At 41.5% G+C, this 14,808-nt stretch overlaps 1 protein-coding gene across 4 annotated transcripts in view; it reads left to right on the top strand.

Annotated features, from left to right (window-relative positions):
• Positions 1-14,808, top strand: part of PLCB1 (phospholipase C beta 1) — a 389,735-nt gene that overhangs the window by 110,214 nt on the left and 264,713 nt on the right. The gene's annotated exons all lie outside the window — the stretch shown is intronic.

Genomic DNA, 14,808 nt, shown 5'->3' with positions numbered 1-14,808 from the left:
AACAGAGTGCACAGCTCTGGAAGCAAGAGTGTGCCTTGGAGCATCACAGGAATGGTAAGGAGAAAAGGAGATGTTTATAGAGTCCTGAAAGCGTGGCCGTGCTGCTCCTTAGCTGCTGCTAAGCCTGTGAGCTTGAAGCAGCCCAAAGCAATGCTTCTCCTGCCGGCATCTCTGGGAGAAACACGGCCAGCTCTGCGGGCTGCAGCTACACCTGAGCCTGCCACCGTGCTCCTCGCACACAGCCCCAGGCTGGGGTACAGCCCCTCAGGCTCCTCAGCACATGAGGTACGCCACGGCAGTGGGAAAGGATGTTCCTCTGTGCCAGAATGTAACTGCAGTTATCTCTGAACAGACTATTCACATTTGGTTTGCAGAGTTTTCCATGTAATGTTGGCAGCATTCTAAAGGCTGAGTTATAATTGAAATGCAGCAGAAGTACTTTATGACATCCACATTAATACCAAGTGAGTTCACCATGATTAATGGTTCTATGATGAATAGCAATAAAGTATTAACAATGGCTAGAACATTATTTTAAAATGCTACCCGCTTTACAGAGGACATTCATGTTCTTCTAACAAAATGTTTTTAGCTACAATTTATGCATAGCTATTGCCTTGGTGACTTTTATTTATTAGGTTATATAAAGGCTGTTTTTGTTGCGATATGTTATGGATTGACAGCAGTGGCATTAAATGAAGGGTATGAGAAAATCCTGACTTTTAGGGTGGTGAAATGCACCTGTGTGAATGAATTTGCATTTTGTCAAGGATTTGTGTGTGGGCCGAATGGAAACAACACCTGGGTTGGCTGTTGATAGCATTTTGCAAGTGATGGGAAGCAAAATGCTCATTTTGGGGCCAGTTGTGCCTGTTTTGCTTTGAACCCTGCTGTGGGGCTCAGCAGAAGAGTGAACGTTACAGAAGCGCTGTTTATGTCACACATACAGAAGATGCAACTCATGCAGCAGCAGGAAGGCTTGGCCTTAAATCAAGCACTAGCAGCTTGTGACTGCATGGAGGTTTCTAGTAATAACTCTGGTACAGTGCCTTAAGAGAGCAGCACCGCATATGTGTGCCACTTGCCAAAGTTCCAGGTTTTAGAGACTCATCCACAGCTGTACTTTCAGATGGAGCAGCCTTGGCACTCAGGTGAGCTTAAATACTGAATGATGTTTCTGGATGATTTCTGTATGGGAAAACAAAGCTGTCTCCATGTAGCGTACAAAAAGGTCATTCACAACCTGCCCATTGTACAGTAAAAGTACAATGTATGTGATGATTGTGTTGTGATGACAAATCTGAGCTGTATCCAGTAGGGTGGGTCTGTTGGGATCTACTGGTACCTGCTGAGCATCTTGCCCTACGTGAAGTATGGCATCCAGTGAAAGGTGCAGACAAGGCACAGAGTTCAGCTGCCTGAAACAAATATTTCTTGCTGCTGTGGTACCACTTCACATATTTTGTAGCCATCCCAGAAGTTACCTTTCATGATCTGGTCGGATCGTCATTGACTGGGGAACTCACTTCCTTTATTTGCCTTGCCAGATGGAATGGACAGTGTGCTGTTGTGCGTTGGCACTGCTTTCACTGTACAACAAGAGATTTAGGCAGTTTTCTATTAATTCCCCTGCCATCCTGTGCTGTCATACTATTGCACAGATTTTATACTATGTTAGGGGAGTTCTGCCAGTTTTTGCCAATTTTTCCTTCTATTTTCAAAGTTCTAAGAGGGAGTGGATTCTATATGTGGGTTGTCATTAAAAACTTCAGAGGTTCTTGGGACTCTTTCAGCCTGATTTAGTGCGTTTCTGATACAGTGCTACCTTTTGATAGAAGTGTCATCTTTAATAAGCTTTGACTTTTCTATTAAACATAAAACAAAAGTAGCAATTCTTTTTTATTTTTCTAGCAAACTAAATTTAGTGTGATTAACAACACTCATAGCAGAGTACCTAAAATGTTGAGGTACACTGCATCAGAAGACCATCAGCAAGTAGTGATTTTAAAGAACTGTAAGTAGCCCTTGTTACAAAAAATGCTTTCTTCCTCTTCACCATCTGGAATATACACTTGTTCGCCATAAGTCACCATATCCACCAGTGGGAACATTTCTTTGGTTAGCTTAGTGAATCTGCTGAGCTCTTGGTCTTTTTGATGGCTAGAAACGGGGTCTGTTCTTATGCTGCATTCAGAGTACCTACTGTACACGTGTTGGTAGTGTTAATTTCTGAAAACTAGAGAAATACAAAGGGTTTTTCAGTTGGCTTTTCTTTCAGCCGTGTTGGCTGGTATTTGATTTTCACAGTATTTTTCCATAAATCAAGACGCACGTATTGTGATCATTGCATCTTCTAGTCACTTCTGTAAGCAAAACTAAATCCTTTTTCATTCCGGAGAATTTTTCCTCAATTAAACAGCCATGTGCTTTGTTCTTGTGTAGGAGGCGTTGTACTCCCTGTTTGATCCTATTTCACGTTGTTCCTAAATAGTAATAGTTACCCCGTCAGACTGAAACCTGTTAGAGTAGCCGAGCGCTAGATAATGGCCCTGGAGCCAAGGTCATAATCTTAGGAGTGGAGAGTAATGACTATCTACGCTATCACACTCGGGGGTCCTGCAATGCATTTGTGGCTGTCCCACTTCCGCTTTTTTGGCTGGAAAGGGCTTTGTGTTCATCCTTCTAGAATACTCTAGAATCCTTCTAGAAAGCTAGGGAAGGTGAGACAAATCCAGGAAGCTTAAGCAAGTCGCCAACCTACATACTTTGGATGCCTAGCTGAAGGAAGTAGAAGTCACAGTGCTTTTACAACAAAGAAAGTGAGGCATGAAGAGTAAAAGTTGTGTATGGAGATAAGCCTCTTTCCTAGAAATGAAGTTATCTAATGATGAAGGGAGATCTTCAGCAGGTACCTAAGCACATAACAGGTGGGGGATGAGATGATTTTTTTCCTACCCCTAGATTAATAAATAGTGTACTCAAATGACCCCTGTGTTACCAAGAAACTTTAACATTACCTTCTTTTTCCATATTTTGTCAGGGACAAGTTCTTCTGTCTTCAACTTCTGTTTTTCAGGAATAATAACAGTGCTCCAGCTCATTGCAGTATACATGCAAAGGCATATTCTTTGGAAGAAGGGCAAATCTTAGGCAGTACTACTGCTGCAGATCTCTAAATGCAAAAATAAATGACAGTAATGTTCTGAAGAGAACAAGAAAAGACTTGCCAATTGTGTATGTTAGAAAAAAAATGCCTGAATTCAAAATACAGTGAAATTTATAAAGTAGTGAGCAAACTATAAGATGATTATCAGAACTTAGCCTTTTTAGTAAGCATTAGAATCATTTAGGAAGGGAACGAGAAATTTTGAGAACAGGAGATTAATATGCAATTCATTTCTTCTTTCAGAAGACGTGACCACACATAAATTCAGCAGAGCCTTTTGGAAATGTGGCATGCCTTTTGTCATGGGTTTCGGGCAGGCAGGACTGCAGCCGGCATCAGTGAGGGTAGAGCATCAGGATGCTGAGATGCCACGTGGAAGCCATTGCTTGTGATGAAGCAATTATTTATTTCCTTTTATTTGCGCATTACCTGGTAGCACCCTCTCCCGCTTTCTTTCTTTTGGTGTGCAGACTAATGAAGACCAGCAATTCCCATTGTAAAGTTTAGTGAAGTGGTCTGCAAAATAAAATAACACAAACACTGCAGAGAAATGTATGGTTTTGTACAATGAGAGACACAAGTAGATCTGATTATTCGCACACCTCTGTGAGACATGGCAGGGGCACTCAGAAGAATGTCTATAATTTTAAAATTGAGACATAGCATTAACCCTTGGTGAAAGGCTAGGTGGGGAAAACGGGGCTGCAGCAGCACGCTCACAGGATGGTGAAATTCACACTTCTTACTATCTTGTATTTACTTTAGCCTATAACAGTTTCTATGGAAACTAAAATCGTAATGCAACTGTGCAAGTGTTTTTAGTAGCGAGAAGAAATATTGGGATGAGTTGGCAGGAGTAAGGAAATAACCCCATGGCAAATGTTCACATTTAAAACTTTTGATGCATTTGATCAGTATGTTTTCCCTCAAAAATATCATAAATCATTCATCAGGAGATAAATTTATTTAAGTGACATACGCTCTGGAACCTGCAGGAGAGGAAATTTTGAATGATGGGATCGCACTCATGCCAAAATGTTTACAGTGCACCGTCCTCAGTTTGAAAAACACTCTCTGCTCCCCTGCCCCAAATGTTCTCACTTAATAGAGGATACTCTACAGAGGAAAATAATTAAGCTTTCCTAATACTGGAAATTTACCAAGGCCTCAACTACTACACTGTTGTCACCAGCCTCTGCACTTGGTGGGTTTTCCTGAAATCCTTAGCTAGAGTGCAATGACTTCAGGATTATCTCAGCTTTAATTTAAAAAATACATGTATCTTCCTCTCTGCAAAGAGCTGCCTGCTTGGTGACACATTTGCAGAGAAAAACTCAACTCCCTGAACTAGTCTCGAAAACTAACAACATAATCTAAATTATGCAGCAGAAAATCTGGTGATTTTCAGGGAAATTAGGTCTTTATTTGAATTTTTAGAGCTGTCGAGACGGCTGCCTTACTGTGCCTACTTCTGTGATCATTACACTGACTTTGAATCAGGAGGATTTTGCTGGCTTTTGGGTAGAATTTGTGCAGGTAAGCAGGAAGTAAGGCTGCTGCCTGGAGTGTTGCTAATCACCTTCTATTTATTTCTCATCTTGCAAACTTACTGCGCGAATTTACAAATATGAGGGGAGAACTCTTGAACCCACTCAAAGCACACATACACAAATAAATACAGATTGATTTATGTCAGAATAAGGCTCTAACGTGTTACTTACGAGTACAATGACAAGAACCTGTCAAAAGAAACATAATTCAGTTCATTGATTTGTTTATGGTATCTAACTTACATTTTAGCTAGCAGTCATTTTATGGTTGGTTTTTTTTTTTTCTTTCTTTTGCTATCAGAACAAAAGAGGCTTCCATCTTGAGCACATTTGAAAGCTGTACGATAGTCATTACTTTGTGATAAGGTCTGAGCTGAGGCAAGTACGCTGTGTTTAATAACCTTCATGATTAGAGTGCTTGTGGGAAATGGCAGATAGTAGTAGGCTTTTTTTTTTTCCATTTTTCTTTTGTTGTGGTCCACTCAGTAAATTCCCCAGAAAAATCTCCTTGCTGCATGCGTGGGTTGCAGGAGCTTTCAGAGAGGTGCAGTCCTGGCCTTTGTGGCACACACTTTCTGTCGCTCTGCGTCTCAAATGCTGCTATTGCTGTTATTTTTATCTACTGATAAATGCATGTCACTTTTCCTTCAATAACCTTGGTGTTAAATTAGAAACCCTAATGTAAATTACACCTAAGCAGTGCTCTATTTCTGCCAAAATTAAATACAAATGGAATACAAAACTCAACAAAAATGGAATATGCATGCAGCTCACCTGCTTCCCAATCACTTTAGGTGTAGCAATGACATCCTCAAACATCCCAGTTTGTTCTCCGTCACTACTTTTTACATAATGGGGAGTAAATTATATCAACATTTTCTTGAAGTTGAGCTCAATTAAGGAAAGTTAAGATGGATTTCTGTGGATGATACACAGCGTTCATGTGGGCACAGCTGTAAGGCATGGAAGCGGAAACAGCAGAAACGCTGTAAATACCACGGGAGCCGTGACCACGTGAGAGCTCCTGGCCTCGCTCCCTGTGCTTGGCATCACTGCTCCACCACAGCCAGCAGGCTCCCATGGCAGCTGGCATCTCTCCTGGCACATCTCCCCTGTGAGGGCTGACTGCCTTTGCAGAAAGCATCTCACTGCTGCCCATGGGGAAATCTTGCTGTTTATTCAGGAGAAGATGACACGTTCCTGTGTGGCCAGCATTTTTTTGGAAGCTGACCTCTTTAGGGAAGAGTTTTATCTCCAAAAATAAAGTTGTCAGTGTTGCTATCCTAGGAGCTCAGACATGAGGTTCTCACTTCTTGATCACCTAGAAAAACAGCATCATTGGAAACAGCAATCATGCAATTGTGGAAGCAAGGTGAAGCTTCCTGAAAGCTCAGATGAAGCTCGGATCCAAGCATTCAGTAGCAGCACAGTAGCTGTTCTCTTTATGCTTCATCAGGTTGCAGTGCATGTCTTGAGCACAGAGGCTGCTTAGTGGTGTGGATGAACACCAGCGAGTTGCACCTGGGCTCTGAAGCCCACAGAGATTCCTCCTCTGCCTCCAGGCACAGCTCACTTGGCTGCTCATGCCTGAGGCCGAGGCCACCTCCGAGATGATCTATGTCCCCTTGCACCACCGGCATGGCTCAGCACTGTCAGGGTGCTTTATTTACAGCCCTCTGCTCCCTGGGGAACTGGGACCTTTGTAGAAACCTGGCATGAACTGTAAATCTTCGTCATCAGCTTCACTATTTCCTGGCATCCAGGTGTAGCAGAAAGCACAGGTTTTTGTCCAAGACTTTCACTATGAATCATTGCCAAGAAGATATTTTTTTCCTGCTCACCGACTGTTTCAGTTAACTTTCTGTGCTGCTTGGTTTTATGTTTTCATTTGTTATGGTTATATCAGATGTATCTCATTTACTGTCTGTGTTCTTCCATGCCAAAATACGTAGCAGAAACCAGATTACAAGAAATTCTGTAGTTCAAGAAGCACAGAGGTATTTTATAAATGTGATATTTAAACTTGACTTGTAAATTTTAAAAGCTAGAATAGGATACTGCTCAGTAAATACATGATATTGGAGTTGCTGAGAATACCAGTAAGTGTCAGTAAACCTGAGCTTTAAACACTACTGCTGCTGTTGAATAATCCTGCATGCTGAGTACAGTTATTTCCTTCTTATTTAGTATGACTTCTTATGTGATTGCGAAAAGAATTGACAGAGACAGCTTTGTGTGCTCGCAGACACCTGTAATACTCCAAAACTAGTTTAAATCCACACATAAACCTCTGTTATGAGCTTTGTGACGGCGGCAGGGGAGGATTGAAGTAGTGCACTGGAGGGCATGAATTCATTGCTTACCAAAGCATGTGCCCCGTGCAGAGCAAAGCTTGGGTAATAGTTCCTGTCTCCTGGCTGCGATAGCGTTGTTGATGGTAGTCACCTCTGCCCCGTGTCAGGTGGAAGGTTGAAGTTGGCTTCTTGCCTTCCTCTTCTCTGGGATGGAGCTGGTGGGAGCAGAGCTGGTTGCAGCATGGGTACCTGCAGGCGAATGGCTATAGCAGTAGCACTGGACAGGGGACTGGAATCCAAAGAGATGGGAATGCTACTGGCACAACCTGGCGTCCCATGTAAGTCATAGTAAAGCCCGGTCAAATCTGATGAATGGCATCTCTACAGTGGCTAGCACAGAATGTAAAAATCTGGGATAATACAAAGTTATTTTGGAGGTGCTTTTAGCAGTGCGGAGATGATAATATTGCTTAACAATGTCATCTGTTACCTGTTTGTTATCTTGCACTCCTGTGGGTTCGTATCCACACAACGCCTTTTGACTTGCACTGAGATCATAAAGGCTTGGGGAGCTGAACAAAGCCCTGTTAGGGATCCTAAGCACAATATTAATACAAAAAAAATGCTTTTAATAAAGACAATAAGTGCTTGATTTAACCTCTGCCATGAAAACTAATGCTGGAAAGAATTCCAGAATTTTCCATTGTAAAACATGAAGGTACTCAATAACTGAGTCATACTGGTCTTTTCTTTTGACCTATATCTACATTTATAAATATTTCATAAATACTAAGGTATACATTCTAGCAGAGGTTGGATCCAGGGAGATATCTGGCTGCAGTACAATACCCTCAAGCTTCAGAGGTGGAATGAACAGGCTCTGATGAAAAATGCCAAAGCAGAAACATTTTTCTGCAGTTGTTTAGAACAAATGATGAAAATTCTCCCATTTTATTGGAATGCCCACTCAATGAATTTCCATGATATCTGTATCTTCTAAGTTACTAGTTAGTGAAAACTGCTGGATTCTAATTGGTTGAAAAGTTTTGATCTGTTTCTGATCATCTGTGTATAAATGGGTCGCTCGGTACTTCCTTGTGGAACCAGGCAAAGCAGTCTAGTGTCAAAAAAAACAACACAAAAGCTGAGCAACATGTCACTGATTTTAAGCAAATGTGAAGCGTCTTTGGTCACAGCTTGGAACTCTGGAGATAAGTTGCTGAGGAAATTTAGGAGTCGTCAGAGTCTTCTTTGCTGCTGAAGCTATGTATGTTACCATTTTCCAAAGGGTAAGGAAGGAACAAAACTTTTTTTTTGCTTTAGTCTGCTGTGTATAAACAAGAATGTGGAGATAAGTACATCCGAATATCTGATCGTTTGTTTTAATACTGTAGTATTCTTTAAAAAAAAACACACAAAAAACAACAAATCAAGCACACCTTTCTTTCTGTAACACAAATCAGATTATGCTACCTACTAAACGTATGAATAATCCAGTCATAAATAAATCCTAATTGTATTTTTGTAGTATTAACAAAATACTTGATAGTTTTATTGAACGCGAATTCCCTCTGTGTGGTTTCTCAGCTTCATTGCCTCTCAGCCTAATCCTGGGTTAACAAATGAAATTATCAGCTGTTACCTCTGGGGAGCTCAGGCCCTGGGTTCCGCTCCTGCGATGTTAATGAGCCAACCACAGGGATCTTCCCACAAAATGGATGGGCCGGTGGCACTTGCTGATAGGCGAGCAGGAACACACAGGAGCAAAGCGGTTATCTGTATGTCAGTGCTAAGGGAATGCTTGCTGAAGGCAAAAGTTTGCTTACTGCCTTCTTCAGCCATTTGTGATGCGCTGGGATAAAGAGCAGTGTTTTCATGGTAAGAAACTGCTGTGTATTAAGATTGATATGCACCTCAGTGCCTTATTTTAGCACGGTTTTTCTGGCTGTCAGGTGCACTGTGGACACATCCTTCCCAAGGAGAAGCATTTTGGTCCATACAGAGTGGGATGGGTAGAAGTGCTCTAGCCCCTCCTCAATACAGGTGATCTGCAACTAGTAGTGAATATGGACAGAACCAAGAGCCATTTTCTACATGCGGGTCTTCTCCTTTGTATGGTTATTAGCACCCTACGTGTCCATTGTCCTTCATTTGTTATATTGCGGACTGGAGTGGTGGTTGTAAATGAGAAAAATCAGGGCTTGGTTCCTCTTGAGAAAGCTAATCTGCTGAGAAATCCTGTGCATGAACCTGCATGGCACTTTTGTTTAACAGAAATCATCCTTTGGCATGTGAAAGAAAGTAAATGAATTGCTTGTTTCTAGAACTTACTCTTTTGAGAGTATGAATAAAAATTTCATTGCACTCAGGCATTAGAGAATATGACAAGTGTGGCCAGCAGGGCGAGAGAGGTAATCCTGCTGGCTGGTGAGACCTCACCTGGAGTACTGTGTCCAGATGTGGAGTCCCTAGCACAGGAGAGACATGGACCTGTTGGAGCAGGTCCAGAGGAGGGCCACAAAAATGATCCGAGGGATGGAACACCTCTCCTACAAGGACAGTCTGAGAAAGCTGGGGCTGTTCAGCCTGGCGAAGAGAAGTCTCTGGGGAGACCTGATAGCAGCCTTTCAGTATCTAAAGGGGGCTGTAAGAAGGAAGGGGACTGACTCTTTAGGAGGGTCTGTTGTAATAGGACAATAGGGAAGATTCAGATTGGATATAAGGAAGAAGTTTTTTACAGTAACTGGAACTGGTTGCCCAGAGAGGTGGTGGATAGCCCATCCCTGGAGACATTCAAGGTCAGGATGGATGAGGCTCTGTGCAACCTGATCTAGCTGTAAGGTGTCCCTGTTTGTTGCAGGGGTGTTGGACTGGATGGCCTTTAAAGGTCTCTTCCAACTCAAATGATTTTATGATTCTGTGAACTTTCTTTCCTACCCCTGAAGTTGTAGATTCATTTATTGATCAGCCTCGAATTTCAGGGATCTTGCTGAAACAGTGAAAATGTGTTAGAGAGCCTGAGGATCACAACATGTCCTAGAGAAGGTAGAAAAATAGCAGATTCAATGCTGATCTTCACTAAAGTTCAGTTTAGCTCTATTTTTAGGTAGTAGAGGGGTCTTGATTGAATTACAAAACTAAGCAGAGGTGCAATTGGAAATGACAGCAATCAATTGAAGTGAAAGTTCATTCTTTTAAAGACTGTCCACATGCTTTACATTTGTGAGCTTCCAAGTTGCACTGTTTAACTTGGAGAATTTGGATTTAAAAAAAAAATTCAATTACCTTAGTTTCAAGAAGAAATACTCTTGGCTGGGAGTTTGTAGGGAGTTCTTGGCTGCAGTACTTTGCAGTATCCAGTTCTGTGTTGATTTTTGGAATTAGAATGAACTTGCAAATGTGCCATTTAGGAATAGGCTAAGCTCTAGTGGCTGGTATTTTCCCATCCTGTTGTGCCCTATCTCTGTGTCGGGGTTCAGCAAGCTGTGAGTCTGCCAAGATTTTGGCTATCTTGAAGGGCGCTGGGGCTGAACTTCTTCTTTACTTACAGATAAGTTATATCTAGTCTTGCTCTTAGCATGGAGTTAAAAGTTCAAGTTCATCACAACTAATAAATGATTGAATTAAAATACATATACATACATTTTCTATATAAATTTTTATATAATTTTATATATATATATATGTCAAAGGAAATGAGATCTTCTGTTGTGTCCAAATACCAAAGTAAAAAAACCATACATTACCAATTCACTTAATAAGAGGTTTTACGCTAGAAGTATCTGGTAGTTCAGAGGTGCTATACCAACTGCAGGTCTGGCTTGCAGTGCACCTAAATGCGTTTTCTGCTTCAAAACTAGTCCTATATCGATAATGCCATAAGTGAAATTACACAGATTTTGTTGTTTTTGTTGCTCTGAGTTAACCTCCTTCCTCCAAGATTAATGAAATACAGGAGAAAAATCTATATGAGAAATGGCGTTCTGTGCCTGGGATGTGTTTTTATACAGAGCTTCATGATAATGTTTGCTAGTGAAGTGGCAGAAGCAGAACGGTAATGTCAGGCAGGGTCATAATATAAAAGGAGAAGGCCATCAAATTCAGCTCAGAAATAACGGTAGCAATTTGCATGCTGTTAAAACATTTCAGGAAAACCAAATTCAGGTAAGCTGGACCAGAATACTTGGATGGTTACCTTTGAGTTGTGGCAAACATGAGAAACTTGTCTATGCCAGGACAGCTGATAGAGCATTGTCAAAACACAAAGCATCCTGTCCTGCAGAAAGAGGACCAATGGCAGAGGTGCTTCAGGAGAACGCTGCTCAGCACCATGTCCCTTGGCTGCATTAAAATCTGTGCTTGTGTCTTCAGATGAGGAATGCATGTGTGGGTGGGATGGCCGCAGGAGCTTAGTGTTTGCAGAACAACAACAACAAAGTCACTAAAAAACCAACAACAAAAACAAACTTTGCCAAATGACCATTTTGTGTTTTATGAGAAGGACAGCTGATTTCTGCTAGCCTAGCTGGTCCAGTTTGGTCTTATTTTGCCCTAATAAGAGCAAGAATTTCTTGTTCTTCCTCTGCAAGCTGTCCTAGAGGCCTGCCCAGCCTGCTGCTTCTGTGGGCAGCCCAGGAAGCAGGCTTTCCTCCAGTATTTATTTCTGTTTACATGCAGCTAAGACAGAGCTCTGGTTTTGTAGGGGAAAGTGTCATCGTTTTCTATAGACAAATTTATATTTATTTGTTTTCAATAGTGTGATAGCCTATTCTTCACAGCCATGGACTGTTTCTACCTGGGTAAACATTAAAATTGTCAGGATGAGAGCAACAGGAGGAGAGGAGCTTGTTTGTGTCTGAGGGAAGGTGTTTGACAAGACAGTGCAGGAACATCATTTCCAGAACTGCTGCAGAGGTTTGGTGTTGCTTGGTGTAAACTGAAAGGAGAGCCTTTTTTTTGGAAGTACTGACACACCGTCCTTCTGAATGGTTGGCTGGGCGGAGTGTGCTTTGGGAGTTGAGACTGCTGATCATGTAGACATTCGCTCCTGCTTTGGTCGATGCCTACACGTCACAATTTGGTCTCACGGCTATGAACTGTTTCTAGCTTTCAGCAGTATTACCCAGCCACCTTTGCTTTGGACATGGCAATGTTCATGTTGTCCTACTATGCAGCAGTTTAAGTTAAAATCAGTTTTTTCCTCCTCCGGGGTTCCAGTGTTCTCATTGGGCCCTTGCAGATGATGCCCATTTGTTTTGTTAACACTGTGGGATGTCCTTGGTTGCAAATCATTATCTCCAACAGATTGAACTTTGCGTTGTGTTTCCCACTGCAGCCAAAGTGGAAATGCTTCTGCATATTTCAAAGGAGCTATTTACTGCTATAAATTGCAGTAGGAAACACTGAATATGTTCTAGCTCTGTTCTAAGACACCGATATGTTTGTGGCCATATTTCAGTTGGGGAAACTAATTGTTTTTACACTGGATTTTCTACATCCTCCTACAGTTGGGAGAGCTGCAAACAGTGGGAGGACAAGTGGGATTGTTGAACTGTTACTTATATAATAAAAAAAAAGAAAACTTAAAGGCTGTGCTCCACTCTATTTTGATAATGCTTGCCTTTTCCTTTTGGTTTATATATAAATTGATTTGTTCTCTGGAATCATAATCACTTGATATTGCTAATTTAATGTCTTGTATATGACACTTGCAGATTATGTAATTAAAATAAGGCCTTTAGTGGTTTTTTTTTTAGCTATCAGATAGCTTGATTAAGAGCATTTAAATACCCATGCATCCGAATGGAAAAGTACTCTGTTTTCTACTTTAATTGAAAACTTCTTTGTGTAAATTTCAAATGCCAAGGTAAAACTCATCAGGCTGTAAACAAACGTTACACAATCTCTATTAGCTTTCTGGCACGTGGCAAGACCCAATTGCTGTCAGGCAGTTTTATGCTCTTTACAATGATGCTATTCTTGGAAATATGGAAAATGAGTGTTTAATGACAACCCTGCAGCGAGTGGTGCTGCTGAGGAATGAAAAGGAGTGCTGGAGGCAGTAGTCCCCACGCTGAGGGCCATCCCACTGTTGTAGGTGCCAGGGCTCTTTTTAGTCAACACAAAGGCGTTGACTAAAAGACACCTCCTGCTGATGCTGGTGGTTTCATTTTTTTTTTTCTCCAGTGCTAAGGAAGAAAACTGAAGTTGTGTAACTTCACAAAATCAAGGAACGTAAACGTGGGCATCTTTCTAACACTCCCATGCTGGTTCTCTCACCCTAATTAAGATTCCCTTGTGTACATAACCCACTGAGATCTCATTTTGTGATGAGAGCCAGTAAGCAGAGATACAAAATAGTCTGCGCTGGGATTAGCTGGCTGAGCCACGTGCATGCCGTTTTAAGGCAATGCCTTGCTATGCTGTCTGCTCCCAGAGCCTTGACTCATCAGAGTGCTCAGCATGTGCTTGGGAAGCGTCGTTGGAAGAAAACCTTTAATGACCAAGTGTTTGTTTGGCACGTACAGCAAAGGTGCAACACCAGAACTGGAGGGCTGAGAGGCAAAGTTTTGTTTAAGGAGATTTTTATACGAAGTAATCCAGAATTAGGATGAGCAATGAGAAAATAAAAGTGTTGTCTGAAGCTTTCCCCTGAGTAGTAACTGTGCCTGTTAGTCATGCAGTTTATCCTGATGATAAATTCAGAACTGTTTGGAGGATTATTTAGAGTATAAGAAAAATTGAATTTTCCTTCATTCTTGGAGCTAACGTCAAACATGTTATAAAACTGTTTGATATAAAGTTATTTCAACTTCAATTAAATAAGAGAGATACAATTCTAACCTTACATAGCAAGGGAAAAGACGACGAGATCACGCTACTATTTGTGTCAGAATAGTGGAACCTGGTGTAGATGCACATGGATATTTTTCTTTCTCCCCAAGGGTGCATGTTGTGGGTTGCTTCTGGGCAGACAGAAATGAATGCCATGAAGAAGTCCACGCTGGTGAGGTGAACATCATGTAGTTGTTCTTGCTGCTGAAAACCAGGGAGCTGACAAGAGGAAAGCTGCGAAATGCATGTTTTTCTGAGCCTTTGCAAATGGGGTTGTGCTGGGGAATTGCAACACTGTGGGACAGGAACCACCGTGTACATGTGAATATGGCATCTGTGGCTTCTACAGTATGCAGAAGAAAAGCAAAGCATGCATAGCCAAAGCACTCATTTTAAACCAGTGCTCTCAGTTTTGGACCAAGGGAGCAAAAGAGTGCATTTCAGGCTCACTTGTGCCAGGAAGACGACTGTTTATGCAACCCAGTAGGTTTATAGAAGTGTGCTTGTCATATGCTTTAAAGCTAAGCTCATTTGTATCAATTGCTGTAAACTACAGCTCTGGTGTGAAGCCAACATTTATTTATAGGACTGCTATCAGTACTGGCCACGCTTCCCAGTTTCCTTGATGGCAGAGCAAGCCCACCCCCAAAGTAAAAAAAAAAAACAACCTCGTAAATAAACTGCTTCTCTTGCTGGAACTGTGAGCATAGACAAAAGCCTTAAAACTTCCTTTTTTACTTTCATTTCTTGCTCTCGCATCAGTGTACGATTGCGGTTTGGTAGGGGGATTGATTTTGTTTGGTTTTAGGAAGTGGAGGACTCAGAAATGTCTCCAGGAAACAAACAGGTGATCACCAAACAAATCACCAAAGGAAAGAAAAAAATGTCACTGTTAGTTATTCTTGAGGTACATGAGAATGTTCTTTAAAATTCCCGTCACCAGAGTGTGTCTATTGGCTTGCTT

Source organism: Numida meleagris, chromosome 3, assembly GCF_002078875.1.
Source record: "Numida meleagris isolate 19003 breed g44 Domestic line chromosome 3, NumMel1.0, whole genome shotgun sequence".
Lineage (NCBI taxonomy): Eukaryota > Metazoa > Chordata > Aves > Galliformes > Numididae > Numida > Numida meleagris.
The sequence above is the reverse complement of the archived record's forward strand: the minus strand, read 5'-3'. Positions and strand labels throughout refer to the sequence as shown.